This window comes from Ambystoma mexicanum, chromosome 1q, assembly GCF_040938575.1.
Source record: "Ambystoma mexicanum isolate Mex_15411 chromosome 1q, UKY_AmexF1_1, whole genome shotgun sequence".
Taxonomy (NCBI): Eukaryota; Metazoa; Chordata; class Amphibia; order Caudata; family Ambystomatidae; genus Ambystoma; species Ambystoma mexicanum.
The window spans coordinates 120,339,887-120,361,361 of NC_090922.1; the positions used below are offsets into that span (position 1 = coordinate 120,339,887).

A 21,475-nucleotide genomic window follows, 5' to 3' on the forward strand; every position below is an offset into this window, starting at 1 on the left:
TTGCAGAGGTGGCAAGTGAGGTGAGGGAAGCAGGGATTGACAGTTCCAGAAACAGAGGGTATTGATGGAGGAGTGTCTCAGGGCTGAGAGCAGAATTGTGGTTGAAAAGAGGGGAAATGAGGGCGAGAAAGGATGCAGTCTGTGTCATTCAAACAACATCTGTTGCAGACAGTTCCTTCGCTTCACAGGTCCCTTGCCCTCTCAGACGCTTTCACTTCTCCGTCGCCCAGTGGTGTCCAACAGGGACACGTAGTGGGCACCTCCTTCTCTTTTTCCTCCATCCTGCCAACCCAGTGGCCCCTGCATGCAAGGTGAAGGAAAAAGAGGTAGAGGTGGTAGTCATGAGAGACAGTGAATCTGAGGGTTGAGAGGGAGACCACTGATTGTTATACATTTTCCCGATTGTGTCCATCCCATTGGTCTCACCTTCAACAGAGTGCATTGTATCTTGTTCTACAGCTTTATGTTTCTGTTGACCACTTGTACTACTGACTCCCTCTGTAGATTGTACCTTTATTGTATATGTTTAATTTACCTGCGCTTATCCTTTCAACATATATTCCCTGGCCATGTCTGTGTGCACCATTTTACCTATTGCTTTCCACGCCATGTAGTACTTTTAAATATACTTTGTTCGTGTGCCATCCATGGCTCTTGACCATTTTGTTATGTGTGTGTTGTTTGTGTCTATGTAGGCTATGGTGTGTCCTGCAATGAATGGGTCTACACACCGAGCCAACATGATCTTGCGTCATGCCCACGTATGGGTGAGACAGTAAGTAGTGCAACGGCAGGTCCCCGCGTGACTGGGTAATGCACATGGTATTCCAATGGTGTGGGTAAGGGGTGCGCTGGCAGGAAGGTGTTAGGTGCCATGCATTATTGTTTACACCCGCCATGGCCGCCCTACATCCTGGTAGAAAACAGTGACCTTGGACTTACCATCTATGTCGATAAGGTGAAACGGGCCTTGTTTTCTCCAACTTTGTATGTTGTGTCTTGAAAGGCTCTTCTGCAAAAGTGAAGGACACACTGTTTATTGCTGCCTATAGTAACTGATTAGTGGAGAGGGAGTCGTACGTTTGATGGCTAGTTAGAAGTTGTACGGGGGTCATGAGTCCCTCACCGTAGGACTATGTATATGGGCACCATGTTCCGTACAGCTACTATTTTGCACAGAGAGGGTCTGGAATCGGTGTTCCGTGGACATCAGGCTGTTCCGCTTCAGGATACAATTGGACTACAGGTGGGCAGGGTCGGATCTGCCCCTCGGCCCCTCGGCCTGTGGCTGGGCCGAAACCGGCCCTGGAGAGTGGGGGCCGGTTTCTGCCTACGCCTGGTCCGGTTTGGGGAAAACAAAACAAAAAAATATGTATTTTTTTGGGACGCTTGAGTGAAAGTGTCACTGTATACCAGTATTAGTTGGCCCCTGCGCTAAAGCTCACATGTACCCTTCTTGACTTCTCGATCAGCGCATTTTCGGATATATGGCTGCGACCTGGTGGCTGATTTTACATGTGTATAGAGCACACATCGGCTGTACCTTAACCTGCCCGCCGTCAAGCTGCAGGGGGGTTCAGTTTTGCCTTGCTCTCAAGCCTGTACTTTTTAAATGCATCAGAACACTCTGTCTCCAATAATACGCAGAACACATGCCCTTGCGCACTTTACACTTATGGATTGTGTAATGTGTAATTACTGTTACCTATAAACTGTCTCTTTAGTTTATTGATATTTTGCTATACAAATTATTTTGATATATATTCATAATAAAGTTTATTTTCTGGTTAATCAGTTGTTGTTTGACCTAACTGCTTCACATTACAGGTTGGAATTTCTCTACCTCTTTATGTTCAATTTATGTTTTCTTCTCTGCGAAGTGGTAGGGACCCCACGTTTAGATTTATAAATAGTTGCGACCCGGATTTCCCTTTTGCTTACTAAAGTGTAGTGATTCCTTGCCATTTATATGATATGGCATTTATAGCGCGCCTTTACACAAGTGATTCAAGGCGTGACAAGGCAAGGGAGGAGAAACAGATGGAGGACAAAGACAACGATCTTACTAGGCCTAGTGACGCTGAGATCGTGCAAGTGCAGGGGGGAGGGGAAAAGTGCCAGGGGCAGGGGAGGATGGGAAAGTGCCATACAAGGGATCAAAAGCAAGAAGTAGTGTTGGGGGTGCGTGGGGGCTGATGAGCTGGAGAAGGGAGGGCATGAAGCACATGCGATGGGTAGTTGCGCGGGACCATGTGGGAAGGGACACGCAGCTGCGAACAAAGCCAAGGATGGAGGGTTCAGGGAACCCATGCGCTCAAGGATTTCAAGGGACCACGCGGACTAAGGACACGCAGGCGTGACTGTGGCAAGGATGGAAGGGGCGGAGGGACACGCGATCAAGAAGTGCACAGGATTGCGTGGGCAAGGGGAGCACAGGCACGAGCGTAGCCGAGGATGGAAAGGGGTGCGTAGGCACACGCGATAACGAGATTGCGAGGGACCACGCAGGCCGAGGACTCGAAGCGCGAACAAGCAATGATGGAAAGGGGCACGGAGGCACACACGATCGAAGATTGCGAGGGACCACTCAAGTCGGGGACGCGCAGAGCAAACAAAGTCAAGGATGGAAGTGTGGCGGAGGTACACGCGATTGAAAATTGCGAGGGACCACGCAAGTCGAGGACACGCAGTGTGAGTGAAGATTGAGATGGACCTGCCTGCTGCTCTTTTTCACCACTTAGCAAGCCCCGCCCACCTGGTGCCTTCCTTCACCATCACTGTCTTGTGGCCAATGCTGGATTTGACTTTTATGGACTTCATTCATTCACAGTGCGTCACTCTTTCTCAACTCTCATGCTGGACTTCCTTTGCATCTTGTACTCATGGTGGCCCTGAATCATGCTGTTCCCATCTTCATCTTGTATCCTGGCTTGCATGTGTTACTACTGACTTCTGCAATTGTATTCGCTCTCCACTCTTGCTTCTCCACTCTTTTTGACTGCTTACTCTCTTTTCTCTCCTCCTTTCCCTTCTCCCTTTTCCTATCGCCTCCCCTTACTTTCTTCTATGCACTTAATCTATCAGAATTGTCCCTGGACCTAATATGATAGCAACCTCGTCTGTTTCCTCCACCTTCCAATTACAGTTTTTTTCCTTCCCACCACCTCTCCAGCACTATCTGAAATGTCGCCAGGCCTAGTATGATAGTCGCTTGTTTTGTTCCTCCCCTCCCTTTCTGCATCCCTCTCCCTCGCCTTTTGTTTTTCACCGGCTCTACCAGAAATTTCATCAGGCCTAGTACGGTAGTCGCCTGTCTGTTTCCATTTCCTTCCCACTCTCCCCCTCCCTTCCTTATCTATGTCTTAGCTCTTGCACTATCTGAAATGTCGTCAGGCCAAGTACGATAGTTAATTTCACATCCTTACTGTTAATGGCCTGTAAGAATGTGGTTGTATTTCCCTTGTTCCCTCCCTTGCCTTGAAGCGCTTTGAAACACATTGTGTATAGGCGCTATATAAACAAACAATCATATCATATCATACCATGCAAGTCGGGAACGATCAGTGCAAGCAAAGTCAAGGAGGATAGTGATGCACAGGCACACGAGATCAAGGATTGCGAGAGCCCACGCAAGTCAGGGACGCGCAGCACAAGCGATGCCAAGGAAGGAAGTGGCGCAGAACCACAAGGGATCAGGGGTTGCGAGGGACAACGTGGGCCGAGGACATGCGCGCAACAGGCAAGGATAGAAGGGCGCGGATGCACACGCGATCAACGAATGCAGGGGCCATGCAGGGAGAGGATGCAAAGGGGGGACTAGGATGGAAGGGTCGAGAGGGGAACTCAAGGAGGGGTGTGAGGGGACAGCACAGGTGGAATCACAAGGGAAGGGGGCACACCCAACAAAGGGCAGGGGCGTGGACATAATAAACATGTTAACGTGTCCTCGGGCAGCGTCTCCTGTGAACCTGTGTGGTTCAAAAACGAGGCCTTATCCTGCGAGGGCTTTACCTTCTTCCTGATGACATATGGGTGGTAGATGTTCCGCCGGAGGATGGAGTATTATCCTCTTTACGCACAACATGTCCTGGCACTAATGTGTCTGTGTTGGTCCACCATTGTGACGTATTGATTACAGCGCTGGGGAGTGTTAGGACTGTTTTCACTAAACTGTGTCCGGCATGCATACTCCACTTCACTCCAGTCGGATAACCTTCTCTACACCACTGACCCCAGTGTGCTAGCCAACATCTACACTATTGCCCCCTGGCACTGTGAAAAACGAAGCCATCAGTGCACGTCAGCTCATGGTTCACACACGGCCCCCAATGGCTCTGCACCAAAAAGTGTAAAGCTGAGTCTAAATGGAAAGAATCACCTTCTGACACACACAAACTACTTTTCAGCATGGCTGCTAAAATCTACAAGCAGGCCATCATATGTGCTAAAGCCTCTACCTATAATGTTAGAATTGAGAATGCCAAATCCAACACTCGAGAACTCTTGTGTATTCTCAGAGAGCTGGAAGCATCCTCCATCCCCCTCTAACAAATCTAAAGATGAGGTCTGGTGCACTAGCATACAGAAAGCTCTCGTTGACAAAATCGACTCTCTACATAACCTAATCCTCCTCAAACAATCCACTCTCAACCCCCTACAGCATCCTGAAACTCTCAAACCCACCACCGAAAACCTCTTTCCAAAAAACTCTATGTTTCACTTCAAAAATGTCACAGTAGCAGAAGTAGAGAAGTGAACGCAATACTAAAAGACTTGAAATCATTGAGGTGTAAAGGTGATATCTGGCCAGCCTCCACTATTAAAGACTGCTCTGACGCCCTGGCCCCTTTCATAGCATCCTTCATCAATGGCTCTTTCACAACCATCTTGGTCACTAACGGGCCCAAAGAAGCCTGGACACTCCCTCTGCTTTAAAAACCTACCCTAGACCCGGCAACTCCTAATAACTACCGTCCCATCACCATGGTCCCCTCCCTCTTGAACATTTTGGACAGAGCTGCATACCTGTAAATCAGCACTACCTTTAAGCCTTCCATATTTTGGGAATGTACCAGTCTGAATTCTGGCCGAACCATGGAACGGAATCTGCTTTGCTTGACCTGAAGAATCAGCTTGATGACATCAGGGATGAGGGAAAGCCAGCCCTTCTCCTTCGCCTTGATCTGTCTGCTGTCTTCTATCTTGTTGATCACATGATCCTTACCCACCACCTTTCTTTGGCAGCAAACTTTTCTCCTGAGGCCACTGCTTGGATTGCCTTCTTTCTGAAGGATAGAAGTGTCAGAGTCTTTGCTGACATTGCCTGTGCCCCTCCGACACCCATTGACTGTGGGGTGCCCCATCTCCCGAGCCCTCTACAACATTTTCACCAAACCTCTGTTGGAACTTTTAGACTCCATATCATACACCAATTATGCCGATGACTCTCAAATCCTCCTCCCGCTCTCAGGTAACTACCAAGAAAACACTGACACCCTAAATTCTGTCTATCTGACCATCCAGGCCTGGATGCTACTCACCGTGTGGGCCTGAATGACGAAAAGACTGAGATCCTCCTCGTAGATCCTGCAGCGGTGATCAAAAAGCTCAACCACTGCTACACCTCCTTCAACATTGATGACATCTCAATGCCTGTCTCCCCTCTGTGAAGACATTGGGAGTCTACCTAGATGCCAACCTATCCCTCACCGACAAGTTAACTCCATTGCCTCCTCCGCCGCTTACACGACAAAGATGATTAACACTGCCAGACCCTTCCTCTCTGCAGATAGCTGTCTGACTATTGCACGAGCAGTCATTGGATCAATTGTAGACTACTGTAATACATTGTTTGCAGGCACTTCAGCTAGTAACATTCACAAAATGCGAATCATACAGGACAACTCTCCGTGCGCAGCACTGAACATTCCCAGGAGGGATCACATCTCCGCGGCCAGAAGAAGTGCGCACTGGCTCCCGGTAAAGGAACAGATTATGTTCAAATCATTATATATTGCACATAGATGCCTGTCTAACACTGCCCATCCATACCCCCCACAGAGAATCAGGAAAGTCCAATCTACCAGGCCTACTAGAGTGGCCTATGCATACTGCCTCACCCTGCCCAAATTCAAACATGCCAAAGCAGGCTGCTCCAGCTTCCCTTCCATGGCAGCTAAACATTGGAACTGTCTACTGCCCATCCTATGGGCTGGGCCCACCTACTCTGTTTTCCAGAGAGCCCTTAAAACATGGTTGTTTGTATAAATTTGCATCTTATGTCTTCCTACCACAACTTTCTATCTGTTTTAATCTATTAAAGTATTGCAAATAACATGTATGTATCAGCGCCTTGATGCCTTCGCGCTTAGTGTGCTTTATAAATGTGAAAATAAATGAATATGTTTGGTCATGTGTGACATGTCATGTAGGCAGCATGTTTGATGGTTTGGGTGTACGTATGGACAGTGATGCAGAATGCAGTTGTGCTGAGGGGTGTATGGTGGTTTGAGTGCTGCTGTGTACAATGGCGTTGCTGTTGATCCCTGCTTCCTCCATGATCATCCCTTCTGGGATTTTGGGGATATGAAGTACTGGCGTGACGGAATTAATGTATGTGTCCATTGCTTTTTTGTGCAGTGCGGGCTGTGTGCATGGAGGCGTGAATGTTTTCTAGGTGTTTGCATGGCCAGATGTCTGTTTTCATAAGTATCTCACACAGTTAAGTGTGTGCAGATTGTGCCTGGCATTTGTCATCCTTTCATCATCGACGCTGTCACTGTTCCTTTCAATCTGCATGCGTGCTCATGTGAAGAAACTGTTGAATGAGCTCCCTCACTTGCACTGCTGTCGAACTGGGCTTCCCCCGGGTCGGTGGCCTAGCGCGTGGCTCTAGCCTGAGGTCAGGTACTAGTTCTGCATGTACGCTTTTGGGCACTGAAATTCTATGGAAGATGCAACAGAAATGTATGAAGTTGCAAACCATGTGTGGCCTGTACAGGAGTACACCCCTGAGTGATCTAGGAATCTGAATTGTGACTTTCCAGGGGCTTATGAGGCCTCTGGTGGCCCTGTGTGCCGTATTGTACCTTTACTGTGGTTTACTGGCTGGCCGTCTGTAGGGTGTCATGAAGTAGCGATGCAATGGATAACCGGCATCACCTGCGTGAGTAAGGACATGAATGGTGTCAGTGCAGATTAGGTGTTCTTTCATGTGTCATGTTGGATGCATTCTAGCTGCCTTTGTGTGGAAGCAGGGATGGGGTGCGTGTGTTGCAATGGTCATGAGCCTGAGCGCCTGTGTGTGGATGCATGGCTGCATGTGTGTGGTGGGAGTTACAGTACTTACTGATGAGCCACATGTCCCGTAGTGTCCGGCTTCCAACTGCGCAGACAAGCTAGAGACCTGGAACATGTGGCTGACATGGCCGGAGCCCAGAAAATTGGCAGAGACATCCATGAACAGGTCACCAGCATTGCAGTGGCCGGGGAGGGGTAGTGTGACATTGGTGCAGTCATTGGCACTGATTACACAGGCGAATCTAGACCATGTAGAATCTGTGTGCCACCTGTATTTGTTCGTCGTGGGTCAAGAGTATGTGGACATGGCGTTGGCTGCATGTGATGCATGCTACGACATGGTGTAGGGAGTCTGACTGCATGGTCTAGGAGATGCCTGCAGTGGTTCGCCGATAGAATATCAACCCTCTGTGGTGGGGTGAAATCATCCTCCTACTCCCACCACATGTCCATGATTATGCATGGAGGGAAGCAATACCTTTGGTAGACCTCTGTGTTGGCCATTCCAAAAAGGGTTACTTTGGTGCGGAAGATCCGCTCCCTCCGTCTCCTCCTCGGCTGGTGTGCGGCTGCTGCATCGGCAGCATCGTGGCATTGCTGCGCATAGGGTACTATCGCTAGTTCGCAGGCATACATCTCCTGAGGTGGAAGGCATGTAGTGGCACTGTTTGTCTTCGTGTAGGGATGTATGGCATCATGATTTGCGTGCATCATCTCTGTATGGGTTCGTTTGTCCTTATTTATGTGGGATGTTCTGCACCTGCCTGTGTGGGGTTCAGGTGTGTCTTGTTTGCAGATGGTGTGCATTTGTTATGCATGGGGGTGTTGTTCCTTTTTCAAGTTTGTTGTATTGGTTCCACGTATGATGTTGCAGTATGTGTGTTTGATATGTTCTGTGATGTGTCATGGCATGTGTTTTGGGATTTGTGTGTCCATTCTCCTCTCAGGTGACTTTGTGGTGATTGTGGCTGTTGCATATTTTTATGTAATTATTTACCAGTCATATTGATTTTGGGGATTTCTTGTGGTTATTTACGCATTTTCGTCTATGCGTAAGGTCCCGCTTTGACGTACACTCTTTTTCTTGACTTCCGTCTTTCTGTATTTTTATCTTAAATCCTTTTAGTGAATTTTTGTAAGTTACCTCCACGTAAGTTGCGACTCATTTTGGGAGTAAGGTGGACTTACGACTCATATCTTCCTTAGTAAATTTGGGCCATACATATATTAGGGCATAGGTCACCACCCTATAGTTCAGATAAAACCAATTTTCATTGTCTTTTCACAAAATTATATTGCCAGTAACTTTTGATTTGTGGGATGGATTTGGGTGACATTTCCCAGACATTGGGCCTCATTACGAGGTTGGAGGTAGCCATGGCGCCATTCACGCCATGGCTGCCTCCAAAATCGTACCGACTCCGGTCTGGTGGATGGAGCAATTACCGGTCCATTACGAGGTCGGAGGGACCGGTAATTCCCCATTCACCAGAGCCATTCCCCAATCCCATTTGAGCCCCCATAGGGCTCAATGGGAAGGCGGCAATAACGGTACCGGAAATTGCGGTACCGTTATTGACCCCAGTATCCCTTTGCAGGTCCCGTCCTTAACGCCTGGTAAAACCAGGCGTTAGGGAAGGATCCGCAAAGGGAACTTGTAGTAGGGCGGTAAGGGATTACCGGCACCGGTTCCCTTACCGCCCACCTCGTAATGAGGCCCATTGTCTGACAAGGGCCCTTCTAAGCTGGAAATGTGTATGAAAATAAATTAAACAGTTTAAAAGTTATTTAGAAAACTAAAAAATTATGTTAAATGCCTAATCCTCATCTTTAGCACATAGAGAAAGAGGAACTTTCATTGAATACCCGACACGCAAAAACCGTTATACGGAGTTGCACAAAATTAACAAAGAGGGCACAAGGCATGGCAGATATTCCTTTGTTTGGTTTTGAATGACATGATATGATATGATCGTTTATTTATATAGCGCCTATACACAATGGGCCTCAATACGACCCAGGCGGTAAGTTACCGCCTGGGTCGTACCTTTACCACCATGGCGTAAACTTCGTTTACGCCATGGTGGTTGGCGGACTTACCGCCCCATTCCGAGGTTGGCGGGGCGGTAAGTCCCCAATCCCCATTTACCCTTCCCCATTCCCATTTTTGCCCCATAGGGCATAATGGGAGTGGGGAAGGCGTTAATTACGCCACCGTAAATTACGGTGGCGTAATTAACATCAAGGTCCCTTACCGCCATGGATTTTAACACCTGGTGTTAAAACCTCCATGGCGCTAAGGGACCTCGGAATCAGGCGGTAAGGGTCGGCGCTGTTTACGCCGCCGTAAACCCCTTACCGCCTGAGTCGTAATGAGGCCCAATGTGTTTCAAAGCGCTTCACTGCAAGGGAGGGAACACGGGAAAAATACAATGACATTCTTACAGGCCATGAACAACAAGAATGTGAAATTAACTATCGTACACGGCCTGGCGACATTTCACAAAGAGCAAGAGCTAAAACACAGATAGGAAGGAATGGGAAACAGACAGGAGACTACCATAATAGGTCTGATGACATTTCTGGTAGAGCCTGAATTTTACAAGAGGAGAGGGAGAAGGGATGAGAACGAGGGAGAGGAACAAAACAAGCTACTATCGTACTATGCCTGATGACATTACAGATAGTGGTGGAAGGAGGGGTAGGAGAACAAGTATGGGAGGGGGGGAGGAGACAAACGTTGTTGCTATCATACTAGGACATGGGACAATTCTGATAGAATAAGTGCATAGAAAAGAAAGGGAGTGCGGGAGGAGGGAGGGAGAAGGGAGAGGAGGAGAGAACAGAGAATTAGCAGTGAAAAAGAGCAGAGAAGCAGCGGGGAGAGTGAATACAGTTGTAGAGGTCGGTAAAACACATAGGGCCTCATTACACAGAAGGCGGTAAGGGTTAACGGTCACCGGTAATGGTACCGGTGACTGCTAACCCTTACCGCCTTACTACGAGGTCCCTTTGCGGGTAGGTACTTTAACGCCTGCTGTTTAGCAGGCGTTAAAAACCAACCCGCAAAGGGACCAGGGTGCTAATTACGGTACCGCAATTTGCGGCACCATAATTAGCGCCTTCCCCATTCCCATAGAGCCCTATGTGGCGCAGATGGGAATGGGGAAGGGCAATTGGGGAAGGGGGAATTACCGCCCCGCCAACCTTGGAATAGGGCGGTAATTCCCCTTTCCACCAAGGCGGTGCCGGTATTTTACCGGCATGGACCAAGGTGCTAATAGCACCCTGGTCCTCCGCCTACCGTGTAATGAGGCATAATGTTGAATGAATCCGTCCAGTACTTCAATGGCTATGGGGTGCCCCGCTTCCAAAAGAAAGCTATATATCCCCTGGTGGATTGCATCACTGAGGCTTTTCAGAAATGAATGCCGCCATTTCTTTCCCTTGTTGCGAGAGATAACTGTGGTAATGCCGCGGAAGACGAAAAAGAAAAGGGCTCAAAATGAGATTAGATTTACAGGTGGCGAAGGGGAGGTTTCCTAATGGAGTACAGGTAGGGAGTGGCAAAGAGGCTCACATGTGTAGTGGGAGAGTTAGGGGTGGGTAGGAGAGCCTGTTTTGCAGAAGAGCTTTTTTGTTTTACTGCGAGAATCCCACAGGAATCCCGCAAAAACCTAGCAGGATACGGTTGGTAAAAAAATGAATCACATAGGGCCTCATTACACGGACGGCGGTAAGGGTTAACGGTCACCGTTAATGGCAACGGTGACCGTTAACCCTTACCGCCGTACTACGAGGTCCCTTTGCGGGTTGGAGGATTTAACGCCTGCTTCTTGCAGGCGTTAAAATCCAACCCGCTAAGGGACCTCGGAGCTAATTACGGCACCGCAAAATTGCGGTGCCGTAATTAGCGCCTTCCCCAGTCCCATAGAGCCCTATGGGGCAGAAATGGGAATGGGGAAGGGCAATGGCGGAAAGGGGATTTAGCGCCCCTCCAACCTTGGAATGGGGCGGTAAATCCCCTTTCCGCCAAGGCGGTGCCGGTATTTTACCGGCATGAGCCATGGCGCTAATAGCGCCATGGCTCACCGCCTACCGTGTAATGAGGCCCATAAACTGTCTAGTGAAAGGGGATCATAGAAGAGGGTTAGGGGGGAGTTACACAAATGGGGGATTTAAAAAGGAGAAGGTGTGCACATGGAGTCTGGCCAGAGGGGGAAGATGTTTTCCATTACTGAGGTATTTGGGAGAAGATGCATTCCCCTGGGAAGGATTACTGGTAATGATTGCTGCAGTAATACAAGATGGCATCAAGGTGGCCCTGGTATGCTTCCATGGGTGCTAGAGGCTAGGACTACAGCCCTTAACAGAAATCCTGGCTAACGGGGGTGTTACTACTGCAAACTTAAAACCAATGCCCTGTAGATTCAGAATGTAGATCTGCTTTCTAAGGGAGCACTTGCAATTTTACATCAAAATCGCATCATCCATCACCATCAGCTTGTAACGTGATGAAGGATTTTACAGACAGGAATGAGGAAGTCATGATGGGCAATATATTGTGGCTTCTTTTCGTGAATCTGATGCTCCACTTTCTATGTATGAACATATGCAATTTATATTGCACAAACCTAGCGTGAAGCAACAAAGGGCTGTTCATTTGGGGATGCACCCAGGGGGGTTACAAGTAATTGTGCTGGGGTAGAGAAACATTGATGGATCAGGAGAGCAAGGGTTCCTTTGAGTAGAACCATCAGTTCCCCCAAGCTGATGGTTCTGAATTCAAAATATAGGCTGTTCTAGATGAGGTAGAATGTCTATCCTTGCATCAGAATCCAAACGAGGGGGGAGGCGGAGCAGGGGGAGGATGTTTGATGATGCTTTGACTAACCCGATGAGATTAGAGTTTGCATGTCACATAATATGCAGGAGCTCTTCAGAGGGCTATTATGCCGAGGCAATGCGTTTAACACAGAAGTCTTGCCTGGAAACGAAAATATGTTGGCTGTACTAGTTTTACAAGTCTTGGAAAATGGTCCAAAGATGAGGACATTATTATTCGCTTCCATTGAGCTTAGGTACATTTTTTTCTTAGCCCGCCAAGTTCTTTAGAACAGCTAGCTTGCAGAATTATTTTGCCTGGTTTTCATTTGATTTTCTTTCGGAGCGATTATGTCAAGTGCAAAGGGGATTCTATCATGTCAAAAGTGCAAGGAAACCTAAGAATCAGTGACCATTTGCCAATCTTTTCTGAGACTGGAAGCGCTGAAGTTATTTAGGAGAGGTATCAGAGACCTTTTTCTGTTAAAAACAAAGATCGTATTTCAAGTTAAACTTGCTGATCTATTATGTATCAACAGAGCAGATGGGACCCCTTAATTGTCATTAGAATCATCTATGAGTGAAAGGGAGTAGGGGCTGCAGGAAATTGTCCATCTCTTTGGATGATTAAAGTCCATTTGGATATGGCATCCTGTTGGGTGAGACAAGTAATAATTTGCTGGAAGCCGGAATTGGGTAGCCTATAAATATATAAATAGTAGATTTGGGGTGAGGGCTATCCTTAGGCTGGAGTAATTTAAAGCCCCAAGCACAAGTGGGTGGAGCGAGAAAGACATCATTAATGCAATTAGGTCTGATAGTGTGGAATTAATGTGGCAGCATCCAGATGGGGTAGTTTATAATTGAGTAGAAAGTTAAAGACAATAGTGTATGTATAAAGTCACATGTAATATTTGATTAAGACTATGGCCAAAAATCCATTACTGCCACTTTTACCACTATGCCACATTACAACTCACTGAAAATCGGTGTTAGTTCTGCCGACAGAAATAGTTCTGGCGGACTTACCACCAAGGCGAATTCGACTAAAAAGTGACAGAATTAGCCCCAGTGATAATTTTGCTGGTGGAGTTAATGCCAGAAACACAAATGCACATTCTGCCAAGTTCAAATACCACCAAAATATTATCAAAAATAGGCAGTATGTCCACACACTTCCAAGCAACATGCAGCCACAACCAGGAATGAACTACAGTATCCACAACCTGCTGCTGTTCATTGAGCTTCAGCAGCATCCAAGGCCACTGCATGGAAGGATACCGGCCAGCACAAAGACAGAGGAGATGTGTGTTGCGGAGACTGGCCATAACACGTGTCCGCCCGTCTGTCCTCCTGGGCACTGACTAGATACATTGAACCCTTTATTTTGCAATACGTTCCTAATTGGCTGGTGCTATCCATCATGGGCGGTGTGGCAGGAGATATTGCCATTGGTTGGCGTGTTACTTACCAACCTTGACCACCTTGACAAGATGTCAAAATATAATGGAGATATATGGTGGGAGGAGAGAGGTCCATGGTCAGCAATAATTCCAATTAAAAGTGCTCCTCATCCTTCCCAGGCCATGTGCCCTATCTACTCCTTTGTACTTGGTCTTGTGTATCGTCTTGCGTCTGCAGGTGCGCTAGGGAGTTCAGCAGGTGTCGTATCTGTGTTTGGCTCATAATGAATAACTAGTGTGTTTCATGTCTTGATCACGTGTTATCGGACAGTGTTGGAAAATGAATTTCTTCTTATTTACTGGGGTTTTGGCTAATTCTAACATGCATGTTGTATTTGTTGTGATCTCCCTTGACAACTTTCACCTATTCTCTATGGAGTCCTAATCTTGTGCACCTGGACATCAATGGCTGTCTGTGCTCCTATTAATTCAATTAATGTGGAAGGCTACTGCTTTGTCTCCTGGGAACTGGTATCTCGTCTCTGCATTCTGCATCTCTGATACTCCATTTTGTGCATCTGACCTTGGCGTTTGCTACAAATCTACTGCCTGGGCAGCTTCGAGACTTCTCAAATAATTGTGCTTTTATTACTTCAGCATCTTGTCTGAGGCCTTGGCTAACTTCTAGGCATGCTGCAGCCACTGTGCTATGAAAATGGCTGTGCTTCTGTGCTTTTCACATCCATGTTTGGGACCTAAAATCACATCTATTCATTTTATATTCCTTGTGTATCTGCCATACACTGCCTGTGTATTCCTCATTTACCTCTACCTACATTTCCATCTGTCCTATCAGTGTAGTGAGTCCCTCTCTTGGTTCCCTGAAATTCTCCTCCCTTCTATGCTATATACAGTGCACTACTTGTGCTTTTCTATCTAACTGTAATCCCTACATGGGTCAGACAACATTACTAATGTCTTTATGGCAGAAGCGTATACACTGATTGTTTAACGTATTGTTTCTTGGAACCTGCCTTAGTTTATCTCATTTCTCACCCCATGACTCATGGGGTGGTAGTGCTGCCTCACCTGATATTGTTGCTCACCTGCACAGTACTAATGAGGGATAGGGGCAGCACTTGGTACTTGCATATTGCATATTCATCTGAGATGGGGCGGTAGGTACCACCTGCATATCCATATGCCCCATTACAAAGCTCTTCAGTAAATCCGGGCACTTTGCGCCACAACGAAGCACTACAAGGAATAGAAAAAAGCTTGGTAGAATTGGCAGTATCTGTGGGCCCCACAGATAACAAGGTAAATACATGTGGAATTAAAATAAATAATTAAAACAACTACAGCAAAAATTAAATCTCAGTCGAGACACAGTGTAGCCTGCCACTGCTGGAGCAGAGGTCAGGATTGGTGAGAGGCGTTGCTAGGGGGGCTGAGGGGGCTATAGCCCCGGGTCTTTTGGTTGTAGCCCCAGAGAGAAGCTCTGGGGCTACAACCAAAATGCTACCTAGCCCCGAGTCCCGCCAGTCCCGACATTAGCTTAGCCCCAGATCTTTTCCAGGTCTAGCAACACCCCTGAATGCACCATATGGTAAGCATGGATTTCTTTTTAAACTTGAAAAATGTCCCTTTTCTGAGAAAAAAAAATATGCTTACACCTGGCTGCGGGGAAAGGGGTCACAGGGATGAGCCCAGAAGTTGTAAACAAGTAAAACCACCTTCCTTATTAAATTGTTGTTACACGTTCTTCTATCAAAACTCACTCACTGGGGTCATTTTTTAAATTCCATGAAGGGACCCTCCGACGTTATCACTTACGTGCGGGTTGGTCTCCCTGCATGGACTTTTGAACTGCTGCAAAATAGACATGGGCAAAAGTTAAGACTGTAAAAAGGTTCCAAGGCAGGTGCTCAAAAGAGGTGGATTCCATGCAAATCCATTCCTTTTACCATTCATGCTAATCTCATGCAGGCTTAAAAGCATGTGCCCTTTGAAGGTTGAGGAATAAGGCGCCAAAGAAATCTGCTGGTACTCCGTCTCGAACGGTATGTAAGGAGGGGTGCTGCTAGGTCTGGAAAAGATCAGGGCCTAGGCTAATGTCGGGACTGGTGGGACACAGGGTTAGGTAGCATTTTGACTGAGTACCTGAGCTTCTATCCAGGGCTACAACCAAAAGACCTGGGGCTATAGCCAGGGACGGATTGGCCCCTCGTCCTTTCGGCCCGTGGCCGGGTTGAAATCGTCCCTGAGGACTGGGGGCCGGTTTCTGGCCATGCCTGGGCTGGTTTGGAAGAAAAAAAATGGGGAAAAAAGATATATTTTTTTCATTTTCTTTTTCTTTTTTTTTAAAAAGCCTTTCATCCTCCTTAGGTCGATAAATGAGTACCAGCACAGGTTGGGTGGTATTGTGTGCATATTTGTTCCATAAAAAACAGCTTAAGTATAAGTGCTATAAATAACATATTATCATTTGGCCTTGGACGACTGCTTGGATTCCCAGTAATTTAGTGTACTTAGGAACAATACTATTTGATGCCACGTCCTGTTTTGTCAAGGGGTGAAAGGTCATGTTTCATTGCTTCCTGGGATGTCACTTTGGGGTGGGGTCAAATGACATCACTTCCGGTGATGTCATCAGAGGTCAAGGGCCGTGAGGCGAGGGGTGGGTCACTTTTTTGAGGCGAGGGGTGGGCCACTTTTTTTGGGGGACCGGGTGGGTCACTTTTTTTGGGGGACCAGGCCTATTTCTTGTCCCATTCCGACCCTGGCTATAGCCCCCACAACCCCCCCCTAGCAGCGCCTCTGTGTAAAAGGGCATGAAGCGTACATAGAAAATGGGTCTGTCTGCAAGTTCCACCATGGCTAGGGACAGGACCCACAGATTGATTTGATTTGCAAAAGAGCACCAACAAATCATCGCAAATCGTTATGCCAAGGGCGGGGCCACACTAACCACAAGACTCACTATAGCATCACTGAGAGTCCCACAGTAGTACTTCTTTGTCCGGCTTGAGGACATGGCAAAACTCAGCAGCGGTTTAACACATTGTTACTCACAACATCTCCAGTCAGTACCATTAAAAAAACGTTTTTAAAACAAATAACATCTCCTCGAAGGCACATGGCCGTATGAATTCAAGCTCTTAGATATTATTTTGCGAATACCACTAACAAAATAAAAAGGACTCTTATGGAATCAGTGCTCAAAGTTGTATGGTGTTTCATTCACATGGTACTTAATATGTGTTTCTTAAATTGAGCAACAGCCTCAGCTCTAAATACTAAAGTATACCTACAACAGGTTCGAAAAGTGCACGCTTCGTGACGCATGTCCGCCGAGCGCGCGCTCTCCACAGGCTGCAAAGAGGGTTGGTCAAACTAACATTGATGAACTTCCAGCCGCCTTCCCCCGATTATTACACGCTTGGAAGTACGGCACTTCTTTGAGCCCCAATGAAACCATTGGCGCGGGACGTGGTTTATGTTGGACGACACTTTCCTTCGACTTTCCAGCTTTCTGTGCAGCTAGAGCCCAGATTGCCAACAGGATTAAAGCTGCTCCAGGCTGCGTTCCCAGTAAAGCATTGCCTTTTCCACACACAGACGGCGCAGTCTGGTTCCAGTTTAGAGACGTGACACTGACAGGACACAGAATGCAGAGGGCAAAACTTTGAGATAATTGTCTCCTTGTTGCAGGGCCGTCGTTTGATGGGAGAGTCCAATATTTCATGTGGAGCCACCGCTGCGTCAATGGACACTTCTTTTCATGGTCTCCTCTTAAGACGTTTTTGTTCCAGCACTAGTGAGTATGTCGAACGCTAGCAAGCCACCATTTAACCATGCTATTGGTCGTCCACTCAAACCCAGTACCTTTTCCTCTGCATGTTTTTTGTTGTTGTTTTAATTGTATGTTTTTCTGGTTTTCAACTTCTGTATTTATCCCATGTGTACAAAATTCAAGCCCGGTACTGCATAGCCCTAGGGCCCGATTCATGGAATTGAGCGCCGAAATTGCACAAGGGGTGCGTGCCTAGTTGGACTCTGCGTGGGCTGTGGCACAGAAAAAAATGTGCGCACCCCGCGTATTCATGGATTCTTAGGCGCATTACTAGCCATCGCGCAAATAAAAACAAGCTGTGAAAGCAACGCCCACAAAACACCCCCATGCACACCAAAAAACAAGCAAAATCCCAAACCAGGCGCAACTTTCCGCGTCAACCCCTGACCCACCATTCAGTACCCCTGCAAGGAGGCACGCCCTCCCTCGCAAGCACAGGCTGCACCCTTGCGAAAACGAAGGCCTCCCTTGTAAGTGGAAGTAGCACCCAATCAGAATCACGCGCCTCACCTCGCAAGCCCAGGCTGCACCCCTGCGAGAACGCACGCCCTCCCTCGTAAGTGTAGGCAGCACCTCAGCAAAATCGTGCAACTCACTTCGCAAACCCAGGCTGCACCCCAGCAAAAACACATGCCTCACCTCACAAGCCCAGGATGCACCCCTGCGAAAACGCACACCTCATATTGCAAGCCCAGGCTGCACTATAGCTACCCTGCGCGAAGATCCACATAAGTAACTGCTGCACTCTACTCTGCACAAAGACCCACGTAATTAACAGCTGCACCCCAGCTACTCTGCGCAAGGACACACCATGGAATGTCTGCATCCATGTGAACTGTCGCCCCTACTCCCACCGCACACAAAGTGCCAGCCCACACCCCGACTGCACACCAGGCAGCCCCCAAACCACCCACCAGCCACCTCACCTCCGACAACACCCCAGGCAGCCCCCTCAAGTACTGACACCACCCACCATCCCCCTCACCTCCCACACCGCCCCTAGGCAGCCCCCTCAAGTACTGACACCACCCACTAGCTCCCTCACCTCCGACACCACCCCCCGGAAGACCCCACACCACTCCCCAGCCCCCTCACCTCTGACACCACTCCAAGGCAACCCCACACCACCCACCAGCCCCCTAACCCCCGACAACCCACAGGCAGCTCCCTCAAGTACTGACACCATCCCTCCTCCCCCCTCACCTCCGACACCACCTCCAGGCAGCCCCCTCATGTCCTGATACCACCCCAGCCCCCTCACCTCAGACACCAGCCCCAGGCAGCCCCCATACCAGCCCCCAGGCCCCCTCACCTCTGACACCACCCCAGACAGCCCCCTCAAGTACTGACACCCCCACCAGCCCCCTCACCTCTGACACCACCCACAGGCAGCCCCCTCAAGTACTGACACCACCCACCAGCCCCCTCACTTCTAAAGCACCCACAGGTAGCCACCTCAAGTACTGACACTGCCCACCTGGCCCCCTCAGCAACTCAGCTTGGCACTACCCAACCACCCCCCCCCCACCAGTGCAAACTGCAATGACAACTTGCCACAACTTGACTTCCCTGCCACCAACATCAAAAGCACTGGCAACTTATACCCACAAACTGTTTCACCATACAAACAAAAGGGAATTGAGTCCGGGTACACTTTTGCAATCCCCGATTGAGGTGGACGATTTATGGGATACTATACTGCTCAGAGGACGCGTTTCATATAGTACGCAACTTTTGAACATCGGGACTAGAAGATCTGATTCTACTGACCCTAGGTCACAACAGTGACTACGAAGAAATTACCATTCAACGATACCTGGGTCTGTTATATGTATCACGTGGGTGGAAGGGGCAGAAAACGTGTGATTCGTATCAGACATACAACAGAAGATACTTGCCATTTTATTAAGGGTACTTATGCCCATTAGACGTTATTTACTAGCCGAGAAATGGCGACCACAATATAATCCGACAACAGGCCCCGCCTTGAGAAAGACTGAGGCCGGTCGAAACACGTGTTGGCAAAGATTCAGCCACACTTTCCAAATTTAAGTTAAATGAACAATTATCTGTGTTATATTTTGGAACCTATATTTGTTTCACACATTAAATCAATTTGGACAGCGCATCTCCTGGGACCCAATGTAGTTCATCCCCTCAAGTACTGACACCACCCCCAGTTCCCTCACCTCCGACACCATCCCCAGGCAGCCCCCTCAAGTACTGACACCACCCACCTGGCCCCCTTTAGCAACTCAGCTTGGCACTACTCAACCCCGCACCTCCACCAGTGCAAAATGCAATGACAACTTGCCACAACTTGGCTTTCCTGCCACCAACATCAAACACACTGGCCACATACCTACCCCTATACCCACAAACTTTGTGTACTGATGCAGATCCACGCTAGATGCACATCATAGAAGTATGTGGCACATCACAACCAATGGCACAGCAACAGGACTGCTGAATACAGCAGCAGCTCCACCGTGGAAACACCATGCACAAGTAACACTGCAAAACAATGCTATGCAATGTGAAGCACCACAGTGGCTGATGAGTAGCATGACACGAAAGCACACAGTATGGAGAGTGTTGTGTGTTGGTGGTCGTCCATGCAACTGGAGGCTACTCCCATGCATGAGTGATGAGTGCATGCCACATCTCCACAGTCATGCCCACAACCCACATGACAGGCACATAACAAAAGCATAGCAAAATGAATGCAAACCACATGCTGTCCATGAACAAAGAGTCAACAAAGAAAATATGTGTGCAACAACAGAAAACTGTATTACTAACATGCACAAAAAATAAACATGGATGTTGGTAGGGGGAAATGTCCAAGGGGAAAACAGAAAATACAGAGACACACATGAACTATTTACAAGGGAAGTGGGATGATTGTTCGTCCCTTAGGTTATCCAGGTCAGACTCACATTCCTCCTCTTCCTCTTGGAGCTAGGCCATTGCCTGGTGTTGGATGGCTTGCAGGCTGCCCTCATGCTCATCTCCAGCACCTCTGCATCCCTGCAAGCCTCTTCCAGGTCCCTTGATTTGCGGTGCTCCTCCTGCCTGGTCACCGTCAACCTCTGTGCTGCTTGCCTCCTCGATCTAAACTGGCCCTGGGAAGAGTGCCCCTGACCGTTGCCATTGTGCAGCTGCCTGTTCCAGCGTACCCTGCGCATGCACCCCCACCATCTTCATGTTGGTTGATGGAAGGGCACGGTGCCAGCACTATCCAGCTGCGCCAGTTGCCTCACTGATGCATGGTCTTGTGTAGGTGCCTGATCAGGCACAGAAACCATCTCCATTGTACTTCCTGGGACATCCACCTCAGGCAGGGACGTTCCAACCACCAGACTGGGTGCAGTGGGCACAACAGGAGTAGAGGGGGCTGTGGTGGTAACCTGCAAGGAAGGCCCCCAGAAGACGACTGGGGCACAGAGGAGGCAGTGGAGGAGTGGGCAGTTGAATGTGCCAGTGCACAGAGACCACCCGAGAACATTGCACATGTCAGCGGGGACAGGGAGTTGCTCATTGATCCATGATGATCTGAGAGTCCCTCACGAAAAAACCTCTGCATTGTCCACAAGGCCTTCTGGGGCCGGGGGCCTAAATACCTTCAACTCTCTCTTCCTAAATATCTTCCTTCCCGAGCCCTTCGCTCATCCATCTCCAACTCCCTCAGGGTCAGCCGCTTCTCGAAGCAACGAGCAACGAGCTGGGGGTAGATCTCTCGCCGTGGCAGGGGCCTCCCTCTGGAACAGCCTTCCTGCCTCCCTGAAACTTGAGGAGAACCATCTCCGGTTCCGGAAGCACCTCAAAACCTTCCTCTTTGCTTCTGCTTTCTCTCTCCCTCTCCCCTGCTAAATTCTCGACTGAATCTGCAGCGAATTTGCAACTGGGCCACTCTCACCGACCTCGGTCCTGGGCCCAGCCACTCTCCTCTTGCACTGCCTCCCTGGCAACCCCTGCACTAAGGGACTGTCTCTGTATCCCTACAGCCCCCCCCCTTTCCCAGCACTTGTCTGCACTTACCTTGCACTTGCCACCAGCTGGCCCTATTTATTTACTTTATTCTACTTACTTG

At 48.4% G+C, this 21,475-nt stretch overlaps 1 long non-coding RNA gene across 1 annotated transcript in view; it reads left to right on the plus strand.

Moving 5' to 3' along the window:
* The window catches only part of LOC138521009 (uncharacterized), a 129,363-nt gene that overhangs the window by 92,698 nt on the left and 15,190 nt on the right, over positions 1 to 21,475 (plus strand). The window contains exon 2 of the long non-coding RNA XR_011282913.1: positions 17,241 to 17,346. This is a non-coding gene — a long non-coding RNA (uncharacterized lncRNA). The remainder of the gene's footprint in view (positions 1 to 17,240; positions 17,347 to 21,475) is intronic.